The sequence below is a fragment of the Acipenser ruthenus genome, chromosome 27 (assembly GCF_902713425.1).
Source record: "Acipenser ruthenus chromosome 27, fAciRut3.2 maternal haplotype, whole genome shotgun sequence".
Classification (NCBI taxonomy): domain Eukaryota; kingdom Metazoa; phylum Chordata; class Actinopteri; order Acipenseriformes; family Acipenseridae; genus Acipenser; species Acipenser ruthenus.
The window spans coordinates 4,459,891-4,477,230 of record NC_081215.1 but is presented as its reverse complement, the minus strand read 5'-3'; the positions used below and the strand labels follow the sequence as shown (position 1 = coordinate 4,477,230).

Below are 17,340 nucleotides of genomic sequence, written 5' to 3'. Positions count from 1 at the left end.
AATTCTATATTAACCTACAGGCACTTAGTTCGGCAGAATGAGAGAAAGGATTGAGAAGGCAGATAAAAGGGACATCAAAAGAAAGCCTGCAAAACAAGGCAATATTTAAACCCGCTAATACTTGTATTTCACACATTTAATACCGCTCCCTCTCAATAGGAGATCCATAATCTACAAGAACTGCATATGCTGGTAATAGTGATTCAGTGTATTAAATTGAACCCATTTACATATGTAAAAAATCAGCTACAGAATGATAGCATCAACCAGGTTTAAACCAGGTTTGATGTGAGCTCTTTAGAAAGCTAAGGAGTAGGACTCAAACGAACACGCGCATTCGATCACTCCTAAACTAAAATCATTTGGGATGTGCGTGGGGTGATCTTAAAACAAAAGAAATATGCATTTCAAAGGGAAAAGAAAACTAACATATCCAGCTGCTTTGATTATATCCTGCCTGTAAAGAAGCCAGACATTAAAACTGTGACACGTTTACTATCAGCATAACTTAGAATTCGTCTTGTGATCATTTCACAGTCCTGACGCACTACTTTCTCATTTTGGTATCTACAGTATATATTTCAGATTATTTTTAAATACCAAACCCTTGTCCCTGTTCTTGTCCCTCATCCACCAAAATAACTTGAAAAAAACAGATCTGGTATAAATTATAAAACATACAGCAGGGACAGGAATGACCCCACTATTCCAGCATCGGCAAGTCATAATTTACTCATCTGATGCCCCTCCCCTTGATGGATTTATTTTCTTGTCATGGTGTGCACATGTATTCTCTATTACTGTACACAAAATCTTTGTTGTTTTTTGTCAAAAATACTCAATGCTGATCCATTCGGGAAGTGGGTTTACAGATTCTGAAGCACAGACAGAATTTATGAAAGATTCCATATCCAAATATTATAATGAGTTCTAGTCCACTGTAAAGTACAATAAACCCACACAGAATCAATTTAGTGAAACTACATGATACAAAAAAAAAAAAAAAAAAAGAAGTTTGAATGAACTTTCAAAATGAAAAAATGCTTTCCCAGTCATTTGCTTTGGATTTATGTCCTTTGCTAAAAGGTATAAAAACACCTGCTTTGTACTTTATAATGAGAGGTACACTCCCAAGTCAGTCCAGATGGTAGAAGACCCATCAATCTGCAGATGGGTCTACCACCATGCATGTTCAATGAATTACACCATAGCAGAGCACGGATCTCATTTCACCATGTGCATATGGCAACATTTTTTTTTTTTTTTTGATGTAATCAGGATCAGTTTTCGTCTTTTAAAAGATCAAACTGTCAGCATTTCTCATTTCATTGTGAAACTCTAGACAACTAGAAAAAGAACACGTGGATGGACGATTAACCTTTTTTTTGTTTTGCAAAAACATTTTTTTTGTTTGTTTTAATAGATGAACTGTAGATAGCTGTTATCTGATTACTTGTAAATCCAATAGAAAATGTCAGTACTTGGTATTTATATATATATTTTTAATGAGTTGTAACAGCAGTAGTTACCATTCATGACTAAAGACTACCTTGTACAAAAATGCCTTCGATCAGTGACTCACAATGGATGTTAAAGTCAGTTTTCTTTACTAGACCATTTTTTTTCTCCCCTGCCAAACCTCCGTTGTGCAGCTGGAGCAATGGTCCTTGCACGTCAATAACTGAATAAATTGGGTTTTCTTGATTACAACTAATTCTACCCAACAACTCAAGCTGATCACACAGCACCGTTCTGTTTGAGCAATTCTGCGAAATGGACCGGTGAGTACGCTGCGGGAATCAGTTGCAAAAGAGTCCTGCAAGGTACACCTTCCAATGAAGAACCATCCCTCTCACAGGCAGTATCTACCTTGGCATACGCTGCCCTCTTTGATTGCACCCATCCTTGCTGCCTCAGGGCATTCTCATTACAGACAGCTCCAATATTAGTTTGCACAATCTCTATGATTATTGCCCAGTTTCACTGATTTTAGAATGTATTCCCTGCCGATTAAAGAAATACCAACCCTAAAATTATCCGGAGCTATAATTTTTTGAGATTCAATTTTACTAAAGCCGTAAGGGACATCCATCTCGATTTTGTTTCTTTGCATATCACCAAACACAGAAAACGGTTAAGTGCTAGAGTAGGCTCTGCCACCAACAGGGAAAATTGCCTTTCTCCACATTTATTTAGAAAGCTGCAGCAATAAAATATGTCATTACGTTTATTAAAATACCTCTCTTTGAAAATCCTGAGAATCTCAGCATTTAATTCATTACATGACTGACAGCTTTGGTTTATTTTTTTAATAGCACATTTTGACTAATGGGTTTTGAAGGAATGACAGCAGCAGTAGTAGTACCGGGGAGTGCTGCACATTTTCCAGAGATTAAAAAATAAACTTGCGTTCATTTATGTTAAGGATCAGCGCACTGCAGGAGCTCAAAGAAGCAGAAGATTGGGGAGTGTTCAATTGATCTAGCTGTGATTATGCATGCCAATGTTCCCGTTGCAGATATCATGCAGTGGGACAGCTTTTGTTTTTTTTGGTTTTAAGTGAAACAACATGATGGAAAGTTTGAAAAAACCTTGTAGCATCTCCTGCTGTAGCAATCAGCAAACACTAGCATTCATTATGAAGGGTACTCATTAACACTTTGATCACTTGTGAGCCTGTAGTGTAAACTGTCTGCAATTCAGTGCGCACCAGGATAACAGTATCATAATTAAGCAAGTTATTGTGCATTTCTCGTCTTCTTAAAAGAACATTTAACAAAGTTAAACATGATTTTAGGTAGCACATATGCTGGGTATATAGACACGATAATGCATCTTAATACATGTTGCCATGTCAGTAATGGAACAAGGAAGAAAACAGCAAAATACATATTAAACTTAACAAGTATATATATATATATATATATATATATATATATATATATATATATATATATATATATATTTATTTATTTATTTTTAAGTGTGCACATAGGAGATTAACACATCTTAAGTTCTTCTCCTAAAATCTTAACTGTATACTACAGTAGCAACAACAAAATATTTGTTGCAGGTTTAACAATGACAACACAAATAAAGTGTGGGATGCAAAAAACATTTTTAAGCAGGGTTATCTTTTCACATATAAATTCATCTATAAGATAACCAACATCCTGTAGTAAAATAAACCCATGTTACCTTAGTGGTGTACACATTGGGAAACCCTTCAAATAAAGCAATTAAAATAATACAGTTTACTCTACTGTGCTGGAACCTGGAAAAAAAAATCTGACAAATGCGATCGTAATCTCTAGAACTGCAGGATACGTTTATTGCTGGTAAAGTTTACCCTACGTGGATAAGAAAAATGGAAAAGATAGGAAAAGTGATTAAATGTGTTTGTGATTTAATTTGGCAGGTTTATACGTGCCCAGTGAAAACACCACGTCGTTTAGACAGCCCACATTCAGATCTGACGGATGTCTTTACAACTGCATTTTAATAAACTTATCATTTTCAACATGTCTCCGGCACTGTAACCACAACTTGACTGGAACAATTACGTACTACATCGAACTGTCATACACCGGAGACAACCAGGCATAACAAATGATACGAGACACGCATTTCAGGTAGACAACAGGGATCCAGAGAGATAAACCGATTTACAGTGACAATCAGAAGAGGTAGACTGCGTTAAATACTTGCGCTGGTAAAAATCGATTACAAAAACAGGCCGCTGCTCTGCGCAGCACTCTGCTTTAAACTCCAGAGCTCATTCAAACCGCTTGCCACCATGCCTTTTAAATCCAGGAGGATTACAATACTCATCCCCTTTAATTTTGGTTGGCTGAATCTGAATGGTTTTGAAATTGATGAGAAAATTCGTTTGAACTAGTACTGACAAAAGACCCGCGCGGCTACAATTACCCTCCCGGTGACCCCTCGATCAACCTGTTTAGCGAAGCTTTGTCATCAATCAGCCTGGGCATGGATTCTAATTGAAATGCAACCGATAGGTCCTGTCTAGCGGTTTAGTGAAGAAGAACAAGGAAAAGGACAGTTTTAAGGGCTGGGATGAAAACACAACACACAAAAAAATGTGATACTAATACTGCATTTTAAAAACACTGTACGAAAGACATGGGGGCTTATTATATAACTTTTCCCTGTGTTTATTTTTACTTTGGCTAGGGAGAAGCTAGTTTTTTATACCGCCATGCTATTTCATTTGTTGAGAAGCAGGTTGGGTCTGAACCACAGGCCAGTGGCTCCTGACCAGAAGGTTCGAGTAACCTTCTGCACAGGAGTGACTTCAGGAAATGGTTAGCACTCCTTTAAGGTAAATTGCATTACCCCTGGAAATAACCACTGCCGATTTAAAAAGGGAAAAAGCTCTTCTTTATGCTTTCCATTAACTGCTCTCACAGAGACAAGCAGTTGGAGGCAAAAAAAATAAATAAATTACTTTTAAATGGTACAATAATGAACTGTCCCCAGGCAAGCCCGTTGATATTGCTTATTTTCTTAACAAAAATAAAAGCGGGGATAATTGGCACACAATCCCTCACAGTCAGCGGGCAATTAAAGAAGAGGGGATTTCAATTACTTTAATTATTTTCGTTACTTAATTCAGCACTACCGTCAAGACTTTTTGGAAAAAGTTTTATTTTAGAAAATGAGTAATAGTGATGTCATGTATTCCCCAGAAAGGGAATAGCATGCTGTACATTGCAAATTATATGTACCTTTCAACAAACACTCCCTCGTCTCAATCGCTTTTTATACTGTGCACGTGAGCAGCCAAGTTTGAGAGAGTTATATAGACACAGGTGCCAAAAGGGCAGGGGATTTGTTTTGAAAAAGAGAGCCTGTTTAAAAGGAAGAATGTGTCTTAAAACTCTTTCCCTGATCGATCATATTTCAAAATAAAATGACTCTGCAATAACAAAGGGCTTTTCAATGAGCCTGGTTATCCAATCAGTCACTCCGATAACCAATTTGCTGTAAAGGTTTTAAAAAAAAAAAAAAAAAAAAAAGGATGAAAGGCCAAGCATTGGGGACATTGACATTTACCTTGCACACTGTCTGGTGCATGCTAAACAAAAGCTTCTTCGAATATTGGTATGCAAGACTCGACATTCTGGTGTAGGAGGACATCTGGAGGTTCATGCAGTAGCAGTGACAGGCAGGCCTGGAGCCAGTAAACTGCTGGAGCACACCTGTCCACAGGTCATACCATTCTACAGTAGGAATAGAGCTTTATTTACATTCAGAACAGGGGTTAGAAATCTCAGGTGCAGTATTCCAGGGACAGCTCTTATTCAGTAAAGTTTTAGACCCCCTCAAGAACCAAGGAATGGCCATACCAAGTGTCAGGGCAACTACATGAGCGGTTCCCTAGATATATCTAAAAATGAGTGTAGGTCATACCTTCAGCCACTAACCCATGTGGGTTCAAATTTAAATAATACTAAAATAATGTTCAATATCAGAACTGAACAAAGTGTGGGACTGTGTGACGGAGTAAAACTACACGTACGCTTCGGGATTTCACTTAGGAGTAGTCACTGCCTGTCAAGAGCAATTCAGGTAAATAACCGCTGCAAGGGAAACAGGTTTTCCTCGCATGTCAGCTCTTGGCAAAGGTACGACTTCACTCATTAAAGCCTCCCTGACACCATCATTACCAGGCCCCACTTTGAACTCCTTCCTTGTTTTCTTCACGGAACATGTCAGAATTAATAAAAAAAACACTCAGTGAGAAATTAAACCATATTTGGGCCTCTGAATGTTTAATTGGATTAAAAGCAACAACGCTCCCCAATCGGAGGCTGTCTGCGTGTGGAGCTTTAATCTGTCGGTGAAGCGATTCCCACCAGAGCCCCCTGCTCTAAATCCAACCAGGGCCCTCCCCTCGCTTTGAGATATACCCGCAGGCAAGATATAGAGTTAGATACACTCCATCAACCTCTCTGTATTGAGACAGGGGGAGAGAGGGGAAAAGAGGGAGATTATATATATATATATATATATATATATATATATATATATATATATATACACACACACATATATATATATATATATATATATATAGAGAGAGAGAGAGCGAGAGAGCGAGAGAGAGAGAGAGAGACTGCATCAACCCCTCTGCACGGAGACAGGGGAACAGCAAGAGAGAGCGCAAGAGTGAGGGGGGGCAGAGAGAGAGAGAGAGAGAGAGAGAGAGAGAGAGAGAGAGAGAGAGAGAGAGAGAGAGAGAGAGAGAGACAGAGAGAGACAGAGAGAAAAAGCGAAGCTGCCTTTCCAACACCAACAGTAAAAAGAGCTGTTCTGAACTTAGAAAGCAATCAGGCACAGCCGAACAAAGCAGAGCATGGAATTCATCAACATTTAATTACAAAATGGTGTATGTAGTACTCTTTTCCATCACATGCGGTAACAGCAGCTTTAAAATATGCGGCGTATTCAAAATGTGTGGGAGGGCAGCTTGACGTTTGTTTTTTTTTTCACACATGGCATGTTTTCTTGTTACAGAGAGTAAGGGAGCACACACACACACACACACACACACACACACACACACACACACACATATATTCAGCTTTACAATTCAGACACCTTCTGGCATCCAGTTTCATTGTTTCTACCAGTGTCTCTTCCTAAAGTCTGACTGATAAACCACCAACTGGTTTCATCTCGGTTATGCTAATTCTACACTAGCTGCCCTGGTGTAAAGGTTCTCCACTGGCATCCATCTGGAGCCAGCTGTTTAAACCCAACCCTCACCTAGAGGAAAGGAACCTGCTGGCGCATCATCAGGTGTGCAGTGAGTACTGGCAGCAGGGCACAAAGCTCACTTCAAGGAATTTGTCTCTTCAGGGAGAATGGGGAAACGAGGACTGAATTGAAAACAGAGCTGCATAAGGTACAGCAACAACATCTTACAGAGCAAAGCCCTGGACATTTAAAAAGAAGCAAAACCAACTACCATGGTAACAAATGGTTATTCTCTCACATTACTGGTATTACAACACTACCGGTACTACAACACTAATAGATATACATTCATCCTCGGTGGTGCTTTTCAATTATAAAGAACAGGGTTTAGAGGCCTCAACAGCTGTTGAACTGTATTATCCTCTCGTTGTTCTTTTCATGCGTAACTGGCTAATGGACTTATTGCAACCAACAAAGGGACTGAGGAGAATGGTCTTACTGGTAATAAAGATGCAGCCTAGAGAAGGGAGATCTTTAGCTCAGACAATGGTTAATGGGAACTGGTATTGATATCATGCTGGTAGGCATAAGGAGCTTGTTTTCTGTTTAGACGCATGTATTTATTGGTTCGATACTAACCTACCACACCATTTCAAGGGATGATTGGTCACCAGCCTGCATACTGTATGAACACACACATGCCCTGCCACTTTTCAGGATGTGTGGGAGAGTAATACATCATACTATATACACATTGCATTTCAAATGGAACAGGAATTCAGAAAAGGTCACAGTTTTAACTGAATGATCTGTTGTAAAGAAATGTTTTCCAGAAACGTGTTTGAGTCGAGGTAGGTAGATTTGACAAAGTTACTGTGAATACGTCACTATTGCAGGTCACGTGACAAGGCTGCCAACCACCATTACACCCCCTCCCCCAATTTAACAAAAAAGCCTGAACAGGTTTACATCAACTGACTATTCATTTTTGTGCCTTGACTAGCAGCTCCTAATAATTTGACTTTAATAGTCTCCATTTAATAATGCTTAGCACATGTCTGAAAACATTTAGCTTTGAGTATGCATAATCATTTAGCCTGGAGTATACATAATAATTGAAAGTGTCTGATTCATTAAGTTAGAAAGCGAAACAGGGCATTCAGATGACGTAGAAATGCAAATGTCTCAGCGCTTATCTTATCAATTAGGAAGCCATAATCAAATCTGAAATGAAAAATGGGTTGCCTCAAGGGAAAGACCCTCGTCAATAAAAAATAAATGAAAAGATTTATTAAATCGGGTTTATGGCAGATGATGTCTTTATTTTGAATACAGATCCTATTTTTTTTATTTTTATTTTTTTAAATATTACCATAAATCCTGCGTATAAGAAATGCCACACAGCATCTTATAATACTGGCAAAAACACTCAAATATTCAAGCCAAGCATCTGGCATTTGTGAGGGACAACATGGGAAGACTGTGATGAGTCAAAGTTTTAAAGCCATGCTCTTTTTAACAGGATTAACACTGACACAGTCTGCTTTCCTATGTGGCCCTGTCCAATGCACACAGGTCAGCAAATACATTTCTGACATGTGCAGTGCGCTGTCTAATGTCAACACAACACAGATGGTACCTCTCATCTGAACAATGGCACCCCTTTAGCTGGAACACTCCCACTCTTTGTACTTGGTGGTTGATACGATTTGAACTCTGACCTTTTGGCTCTAAATGTCTTTCTGTGCTTAGATCTCCGCAACAGCACCTGCACTGTTTCAAAACCACCCGGGTTTCTCAATTCAATTACGGCACGCAAGCTTAGACTAGCAGAGACAAACAAATGTGGAAAAGAAGTATCACTTGCAAACCTTTTATGAAGTATGCATTTAAAATAAAGAAATAAAAAAAAAAAACTTTCAATTTCCATTTGGTCTGGAAGGCAGGCATGCAGGTGAGCCTCAAAAATGCAGTGTATGGTGTGCTAGCGCCACCCAGTGGCTATATAAAAGAATTACAGGACAAACTCCAATCCAAAACACTTCAAGTACATACACCTCTGAGACTGGGAGCACAAAACAAAAACAAAAGAAGAAAATAAATGAATAAATAAATAACCTTGACCTTGATTTCTTGGCTGAAGTAGCTATTGCCAGCGAGGCTGGATGAAAGAAAAAAATGAATTCCCTCTCCTTTCAGGGTTCTCTGTCTCCTCAACACAATGCTGTTTACTGAAGTTAGCCCTTTAATGAACCTGAAGCCATGGAAACGAAGGGAGAAGGAGAATGTCACGCCTCCTTCCCACCAGGCGGATCTGCCAGGATAAGTTAATATTGGTTCTCTTAAACCTGGAAAGTGTGCCAAGACCTGTGTGGGGGAGACCAGAGCACTGTGCCTCTTCACTCCTCAACCTGCTCATTGTACATCAATAATATCAGAGCTGAGGCCTAGGTTAGGAGTTACAACAGTTTTAAAAGAAACCACAGACAGACATCTCCACTGTTAAAAAGTCTTAAGTGTTATTCTGGAAAAAAATACATGTTACAAAACCCCTCTTCTACCAGCAGACCTGGGATCAATTAGAATTAGAATTAGAATTACAAATCACAGCAGCATTGTTTGCTAAAATTGCAATTAGAACACTATGTTGTTCAATTACAATTATCCTAAAATTACACTAAAAAGCAACACAAACAATTACACCCATTAACATGTTTATGTATTCTAAATAACCAAGCAATAATCACAGGTACAAATACAGAACAAATACAAAAATGCGTACTTGAGCTGTAAAAATCGATCAACTGTGTGGCATAAAATACAACTACAATTACGCAGGTGTGCCAAGATTCAATTACAAATTACAACTGCACTGTAATTAATTACATATTGCATAATTACAATTGTAATTGACCACCGGTCTGTCTGCTAGTGAAATGCATATCCACTTCTATACGGACATGGTTGCTGTACACGTTCCAGAAGGGGGGCTCGTTAGGTAGGTGTGGAGGAATGCTGGCCTTCAGCCGACTAACAGCAGGGCGAGCGCAGCTCTTTAAACAGAGTTTGACGTGCGGCTGGGTTTGCAGCCTTGTTGTTAAAACTCTTCCTACATTTCAATGGCCCGCAGGAAAACCTCAACAGTGTTCTTCAGGACTAAGGATTAAATTGAATCCAAAACAGATTTCTATATATTTTTATTTTATTTTTATAAACAACCTATTCACGTGAAGTTTTACTATTAATATTTAGTAGCTTTTTGTAGTCATACAAATATTAATATTACAGCAATCAGATTTCAGGGTATACCAAATAAGGTGGTTAGCCAATGAGTTTTCTATTATAGCAAAATATGGATTTATACAACATTCAATACCAAAGCTCTGCAAATATCAGCTTCACAATAGTTATTGTGGAACATATAAAACATGAGCAGGAAATCCACTGTCATGAGTTATTTCTTCAAATTTCAACAATATTCTAGGGCCCATAAAATCAAAATGATTCTGCAAGGAACCAAGATACCATAAATGCATGCATTTCCCAGCAATGAAGTCCTTCTTCACCACTGGTGTAAAACACTACTGAAGATTGGAAGTTCACAAGAGAAAACTCCCCTGAATTGCAATCACTACAAACAAACAAAAAAAAAAAACTTAATTTGTGAGACATCCGGAATGCTGAAACTGGTAATCAGAACATGCGGCAGGAACACAGTTGTTACTTTTTTAATTTGTTTTTTATTTAAATATTGTCATTTCCAGCCACTAGATGGCTGCAGTTACACACAATAATACAAAACTGCTGCCTATTTCAGCCCTTCCCATCAACTCTCAAGCAGCTAATACCTGTTAATTTCTACAGTTAAGGCCTTTTGTAGTCATGGACTAAACCAGCTTTCTATCCCATTGTATACTGCAGAAGTTCTGTTTCCATGCCCACAGATACTCACACAGCACCCGAGCTGTCAAATCACCTTCCCCTCAGAGTCTAATTGTTCAGCCATCTGATGCTGCCAAAGGCCAAACCCACAGGGCCCGGCTCAGTTTGCCAGCAGGAATTCCCCGGTGAGTGCCACTGCACGACTGGCATGTGTCAAGCTCAAACTTGCCAGATGCACGGGAGCCAGGAGGACAGTCGGGTCTTGGCACTCTGCCTGGCATGCCATTCTGCTTCTGGTAACAGCAGCAAACTAGCAGCCCCAGCCGGAAAACAAACACTGGAGAAGCAGTTTGAAAACAAGCTCTCAAACCCTCCAAATTCCAGAGAACAAATCTGTTTAAAAAGCGAAAAACACTGTTATCTTCGAATTCCACTGGCAACAGTACATTTTCAAGGACATCAACATGACAAAAAGACAACAGAAGAATAATCTACCTATAGCCTTAACTTATCACACAATAATGATGCTGACATTCATTTACTTAGTTTAATCCCTGCAAATTGCTTAAACTGGACCCTGCACTCCACTGGGTGAGCCACTGGGGGGGGCCTAGAGTATTCCCTTTAAAAAGAAACAGTGACATTCTCTTTAATGAAAACCATTTTTAAGTTTAAAAAAGGTCAACAAAAACACCCTAAAAGCAGGATTACAACTTGGCATCAGATTTGTTGGCATATCTGAAAAGCCTAGCCTACCTTACTTAACAGTGTATCATCACGGTTTGTGAAAGGATCAAAAGAAACAGCAACTATGTTACTATATGAACCTTTTTTTAGCTTCAAACAACAAAAGCTAAACCCACAAAGTTATCTTTAATAGCATTAAGAGACTCAAGTTGAAACACGCTGTTGACACAGTGCAATTAAACACTGCAAGACACTGCAACGTGGAGGCAAAGAAAGAATAAGGTGTCTTAGGTAAATAAGTACAGATCTGATGGATTCATCGGCTGCCTGAAGGAATAAGATATTTCCTTAACTTTCCACCAAAGCAAGTCGGGTCACATCTACACGTTCCAAAGGGCTCTTGAGGTGCCTTCCAGTTTATCAATGCATTGTTCTGCACTGAAAGCATTTTAAAAGCCATAATTCCTACAAGACTCTTCAAGGCGTGCATTATTGTGAAAATGACCACACATTGTTGGCACCTTGTGGTTATGAACAGCGCAACTAGCAACTAACAACGACACACACTTACTGCCTATTCTCACAGTCTTCAGCTTAAACGATCTGCTTTTAATGCTGGTGTTAAAATACACGTGTGTACAAGGCAATACTGCTATCCTAGGATTGGAGCCCCATGCCTCTTTCCCCCTGCCTCAGCATCAAACATCAGTGGTGCTCATTATCTGCATCGCAACCCTGTGGGAGGGAGCAGGAGAAAGGGGAACACAACTGTGAAGAACGCTCTACATTACTGCCTTGGCACTCAACAAAATGCACTGAGCTCTTGCTTAAAAAAGAATTACAATTGCCATGATGCAGAGCTTGTATTATTCCTAACAGTAGTAAACGAGGAATAATGTTGTAGCTAGCTGTAGAAAGGAGGCAAGGTCTTTATCTAACCGTTGCATTGACAACGGCTGTTAAAGAGTTCTCAAACCCTGGAGTGGGCGCAGGGCTAGTGTGTGTTTCAAGTGTGGGCACACTAGCGAGGGTGGGCTTTTATTTTAGGGAGGCTCAATTAAACATTTCTTGATCGATTAAATCAGTTTTTCTTTTCACTCCGAAGCGAGTCCATATATATGTAAAGTCTCTGAGAATGCAGTGAATTTTGGGACTGTGATTTTGAAGTTAGGAGTAGGAAATAAAAAAGGAGGACTTAAGATATTCTGTGACGGGTGACCCAACCAATACCCACCCTCCAAATAAGAGGTTTTGACAAGCAACAGCTGTGAATCCATCACTCCAGCCCACCCCTCTCCTAGCTGGTGTGGGTTTTAGAAATGTTCAAGGAGCCATACTTCTGGTTAGTTGGGTAAAGTGGGGTCAAACTAGTCCAAACTAGTCCTAAATGGGCAGCAGTGTGGAGTAGTGGTCAGGGCTCTGGACTCTTGACCGGAGGGTCGTGGGTTCAATCCCCAGTGAGGGACACTGCTGCTGTACCCTTGAGCAAGGTACTTTACCTAGATTGCTCCAGTAAAAACCCAACTGTATAAATGGGTAATTGTATGTAAAAATAATGTGATATCTTGTAACAATTGTAAGTCGCCCTGGATAAGGGAGTCTGCTAAGAAATAAATAATAATAATAATAATAATAATAATAATAATAAACACTACAGAAAAGTAAAGGTGAATGTCAACTGATGACATTTTTAACAGGCTGTTTGGACCAGGAGATTTATCTTTCATTACAAAATCATAATAATCTTTTTTTTTTGTGTGTGTTCGTAAAAGTCAGTAAGTGCCTAAACTGCATTTTGTGTACAACTTCATAGCTTGAAACTCTAACTTCATGGTCTTCAGAGGTTAATTAGATTTTCAGCACCGTTGTTTTTATCTCCCTTTGAAAGAGGAAATACTGTCTGTCATTTTGATTGATGGCTTAAAGCATTTAATTTGGTAGTAAAATGACTGTTTCAGCCTCGATTTGACTGACTGGCCTGTCCTGGGCTCCTGCCTCCTCCCAAAGGGTTAACACTATGATAGTTTTCTTTTCGACGAGAGACTGTTAAGAGGAAATGGTTAAACGGATGGATGCTACGACAACAAAATGTGCAGCATTGAGCCTAAGCCAGACTTTCTTTCAAAGAGATATATTAAAAAAAAAAACACAGCAAGGCACACAGTAATTAAATAAAAATGTTAAATTACTGAGCCTACAAGCAGATTTTTTATTGCATTTATTAAATACTGAAACTCAAAAAGGTGTCGGTAAACAGTGTTAAGCTATTTTTTTTTTCAGCAGTGTTATTTTCACCTCTATATATTGGTAAACAAAATAAATCAAATCAAAATCTGAGTGTTACTTGATTTTTCTGTTAGAAGAGGTTATTAAAGTTTAATATAAAAAAAGTCTACATTTTTATTGTGTATAATGTCAGTACATATTTTTTTTTTTGTGAGCAATTTTTATAGTCTGTAGCTGCAACTAAAATAAATGCTTGGCAAAGCTTTTCTGCTTTTTTATCCTTTACATTTTAAATCTTGTCACGGACACTACAGCATTGGTTATTAAGCGGTGTTAATATGAGGCCTTTTTACTTCTCCCAGCCATCATATGTGTCTTCATGAAAGAGAAGCTGGCATCAAAAGTCACTTAGAAAAATGACACACTGTCTTTACAATGCTAAGGAGGGAGATAACAAATTGCAGGAGTCTTTAAGTTATATAGCCTCTACCACAGGGGAGACTGCAACTCGCTGCTTAAGCACAACGATAAATTTGACTTCAAATCTCTTACCTTGTAATTACTACAACCAGAGCTACTTAGAAACACGCTGGCATTTTGACAATGGTTAATTAGGTTGTTTAAAAGGTTATAGGCATGTCCGTAGTTAGGTTTTGAAGTTCTGGATGTACTATGCCAGACAGCCTTTGGTAAAAAGACAAATGGTCTTACTGAAAACTGGTAGCTGCACCACACTTACTGATTGCATTGTACAACAAACTGGGTTGGCTATATTCATGCAAACACAGTTTGGTATTCGTTATAAGAAATTGTTTAAAATTGTAAGACCAGAAGTAGTGGTGTGCCAATACATGTATTTTCCAAGGAAATTGTCTTTAAGAAATGTGAAGGTATAAATTTAAATGGAATAAAACGTGTCAACACAAAACAACGAAGTCCATCGGTTTCTGTTGTTTGCACAATTGTTGAGTATCAATCAAAACCCAAGCTGACAGTGTTATATAATATAGAACCTGTCGTGATCAAATCCAATTTTTATTCAAGTGATCTGTCTGACCTTTTATACTTTTGATATGAAATCGTTTTAACTTCACTTGTCAAATGCATCATCTCTGCAGTGAATTGTGGGATTGTAGTCCTGGGCAAGATGTAACCACAGATTAAACTCTACAAAGAAATACATATCCCAGTTTCCACAGCGGTAACTCTTGAGTTAGATGTGAGGAAAGGTCATATTTACGTGACGAATCAGTTACATTTGCTTGTTTTGCAACATATTTTCATTGTCAGTTCACACCCTCGGTACGTCAGTAAAAATGTCCCAAGATGAGAGGAAAATTCGCTTCCATTTGGCTTTTGAAACACTCAGTGCGGAAGTTAATTGCTATTGATGGGCACTCAATTGGAAAAGGTCAGCTTTTCTTGTTTTGCAAGCAACACATTCATGAATGGAATTATTCAAATACCTGCTGACAAATAATTCTTGAAAGTAATTAAATCAGAAAATATGAGTACAGGCGTACCCCTAGCCAGAAGACTGTCTGGAGTGGGAAGGACAATGGTAGTAAGTGATGACAGCCATGCAACTAGAACAACTACTCAAGGGTTAGAGCCTCCAATAGACCAGTATACCGAGCACAGAGTAGAGAAGAGAGTAGAGGGTGCTGGCTTAGTGCTAGTCAGCCCATGTATACAGCCAGCAGTCAGTTTTCCACCAGCATGCTAAGGATCAGACACTGAAAAACCCAAACAAGATGCTTATCTTTTCACAGATACCTGTACACACTTCGGCTTTGTTAAACAATGCAGGTGATTCTTTGCCACTCTGGCTTCACCCACTGCTTATCGGTCGAAGGGATCGGCCAATGTATAGTCTTCATTAGGCAAACAGAGCTTGTTTCTACGCTATTGACTATTGAAGAAGCAAAGCCCAGAGTTGACGGCACTTTGTAGTAGATCTTGCAAACTCAGGAAGGATGTGTTAACAAGATCAAATACAGCAAACAGCATCCGGTATAGGATCGGTCTGTAGAACATGAACCTGCATTCGCTTTTTAATTGAACCTTTCTCACTATATCTTTATAAACTTACACAGCGCAAGCGCGTGTAAACCATATTCATTTTTTAATCATGTTATACCGCTCGCCTGAATGCTCATGTGGTGACTTTATAAGTGACAATCTCTACAAAGTGTTAAACATGAATAACAGTCAAGAACATTTACTAGAGACTTAAATTAGACCGCACATTACAAACCAGCTGACAGAATGTCTATATCAAAATCAATTTCTCGCTGAAACTGGCCACTAGTTCAGGATATTTTAGCAGTATGACACTGCGTCGTCTGAATAGACACGTGTTAATTGTACTAGAGGCATTTCACAGAAGTTTAATTTCATGTGAGAGTTGGATTTGTATTAGCTATGCAGAGATGATATGTAAATTTAGAATGTTATAATTTAACGTAAATGTGTTCTGCCATTGCCTTGTGTTGTATCCTCATACTGGTCTGTTCCTAGTAATTTATAAAAAGATGCCTAAATCATATGGAACTGCCATATTCCCATTACGCGAATAAAGAAATACTGAAATTGACATCTTCAAGGAACCACGCGTACAGTCCGCAGATATGAAGTCTATTAGAGCCATTTTGAATGTTTAGCTGCATTTACTAAATGGGTTTACAAATCAATATCTGGTGCTTTGCAGCTGCTGTATTTAATTAGTTTCAAGAGCTGCAGAAAGCACTGTCATAGTTAGGAGTGAAATCATGTCTGGGAACACGGCATGCATTTTCAAAAAAGACAGCAGCATTATTTAGAAGATTAGTTCGAATCTTTTTCACTTTAAGCTCATCTGGTACCCCTGGACGGTCCCATTAAAGCCCAGCTGTACTAGAAGACAGGAGACTTGTCAATCACCCTCACAAGGGGCAGGCCGTTGCTGAAACGGCGCTTTGAAAAGTCTCAGCAGTGACCAGCAGGGAGGCTGCCGAAAATACTCTGATTTGGTCATTTCACATTTTCTTTATTGAAAAAGAAGGCTGAGCAAGCCTCCTTGTATAGGAAGTAAAAGGATTTGCTCTCTCTTGTTTGTTAGTTTCCCAAAGAATTATCTCCAGAGCAAATGCTGGTTAGAAAATCATAGTTTGCCATGTTTTAATTGTATATGCTGTCCCATTACTCTCTGGGGTTTACAATGCTTACCTATGTTTTTCCCTGCTTTCACTGTGTTTTAATACACTTTGCTCTGCTTGTACTATGGTAAAGTAATACTTTAGGTATTAGAGGTAACAAGTAGGGTTTACAAACAAACTGATGAAAGTACAACTTGGTTTTCTTTCCAGGTTCACTTCCTGTGTTGCTGGTAATAGGTCCCCCAGCTGATCACAGAATAGAATGTGAGTGCAAGGCTTAGGTAATACCCTCTATTACAGTAATGTAATAGAGGGTACTGTGTCTTCAGGTTTAAAGAGCACATCAGGGGGTTACAAAAGAATGTATGGCCACCATTGATCTCGCATGCATTCATCACTGCAGTTCCAATTAGACCAAGGCACAGTTATTACACAGCTGAACAGGATAGCTCTTTTCATTCTGCAAGCCTCCATACACTGCCAAACACTTCATCTTAAAAGTGCCAATTCTTCTTGTACCATTTATATATAATCTAATCAGAATGGTTCCTGTCCATATTGCAAGGATTGGAATGGCCATACACACAATGTTCCTTCTGAGTACAGGGACAAATCTCATATGAAATGTATAGCTTTTTTATGTGTAGCCAGGATCAACTGGTGTTAGATAATCCTTGATGATTAA

At 38.8% G+C, this 17,340-nt stretch overlaps 1 protein-coding gene across 9 annotated transcripts in view; it reads right to left on the bottom strand.

Moving 5' to 3' along the window:
• Positions 1 to 17,340, bottom strand: part of LOC117431977 (agrin) — a 159,119-nt gene that overhangs the window by 76,507 nt on the left and 65,272 nt on the right. The gene's annotated exons all lie outside the window — the stretch shown is intronic.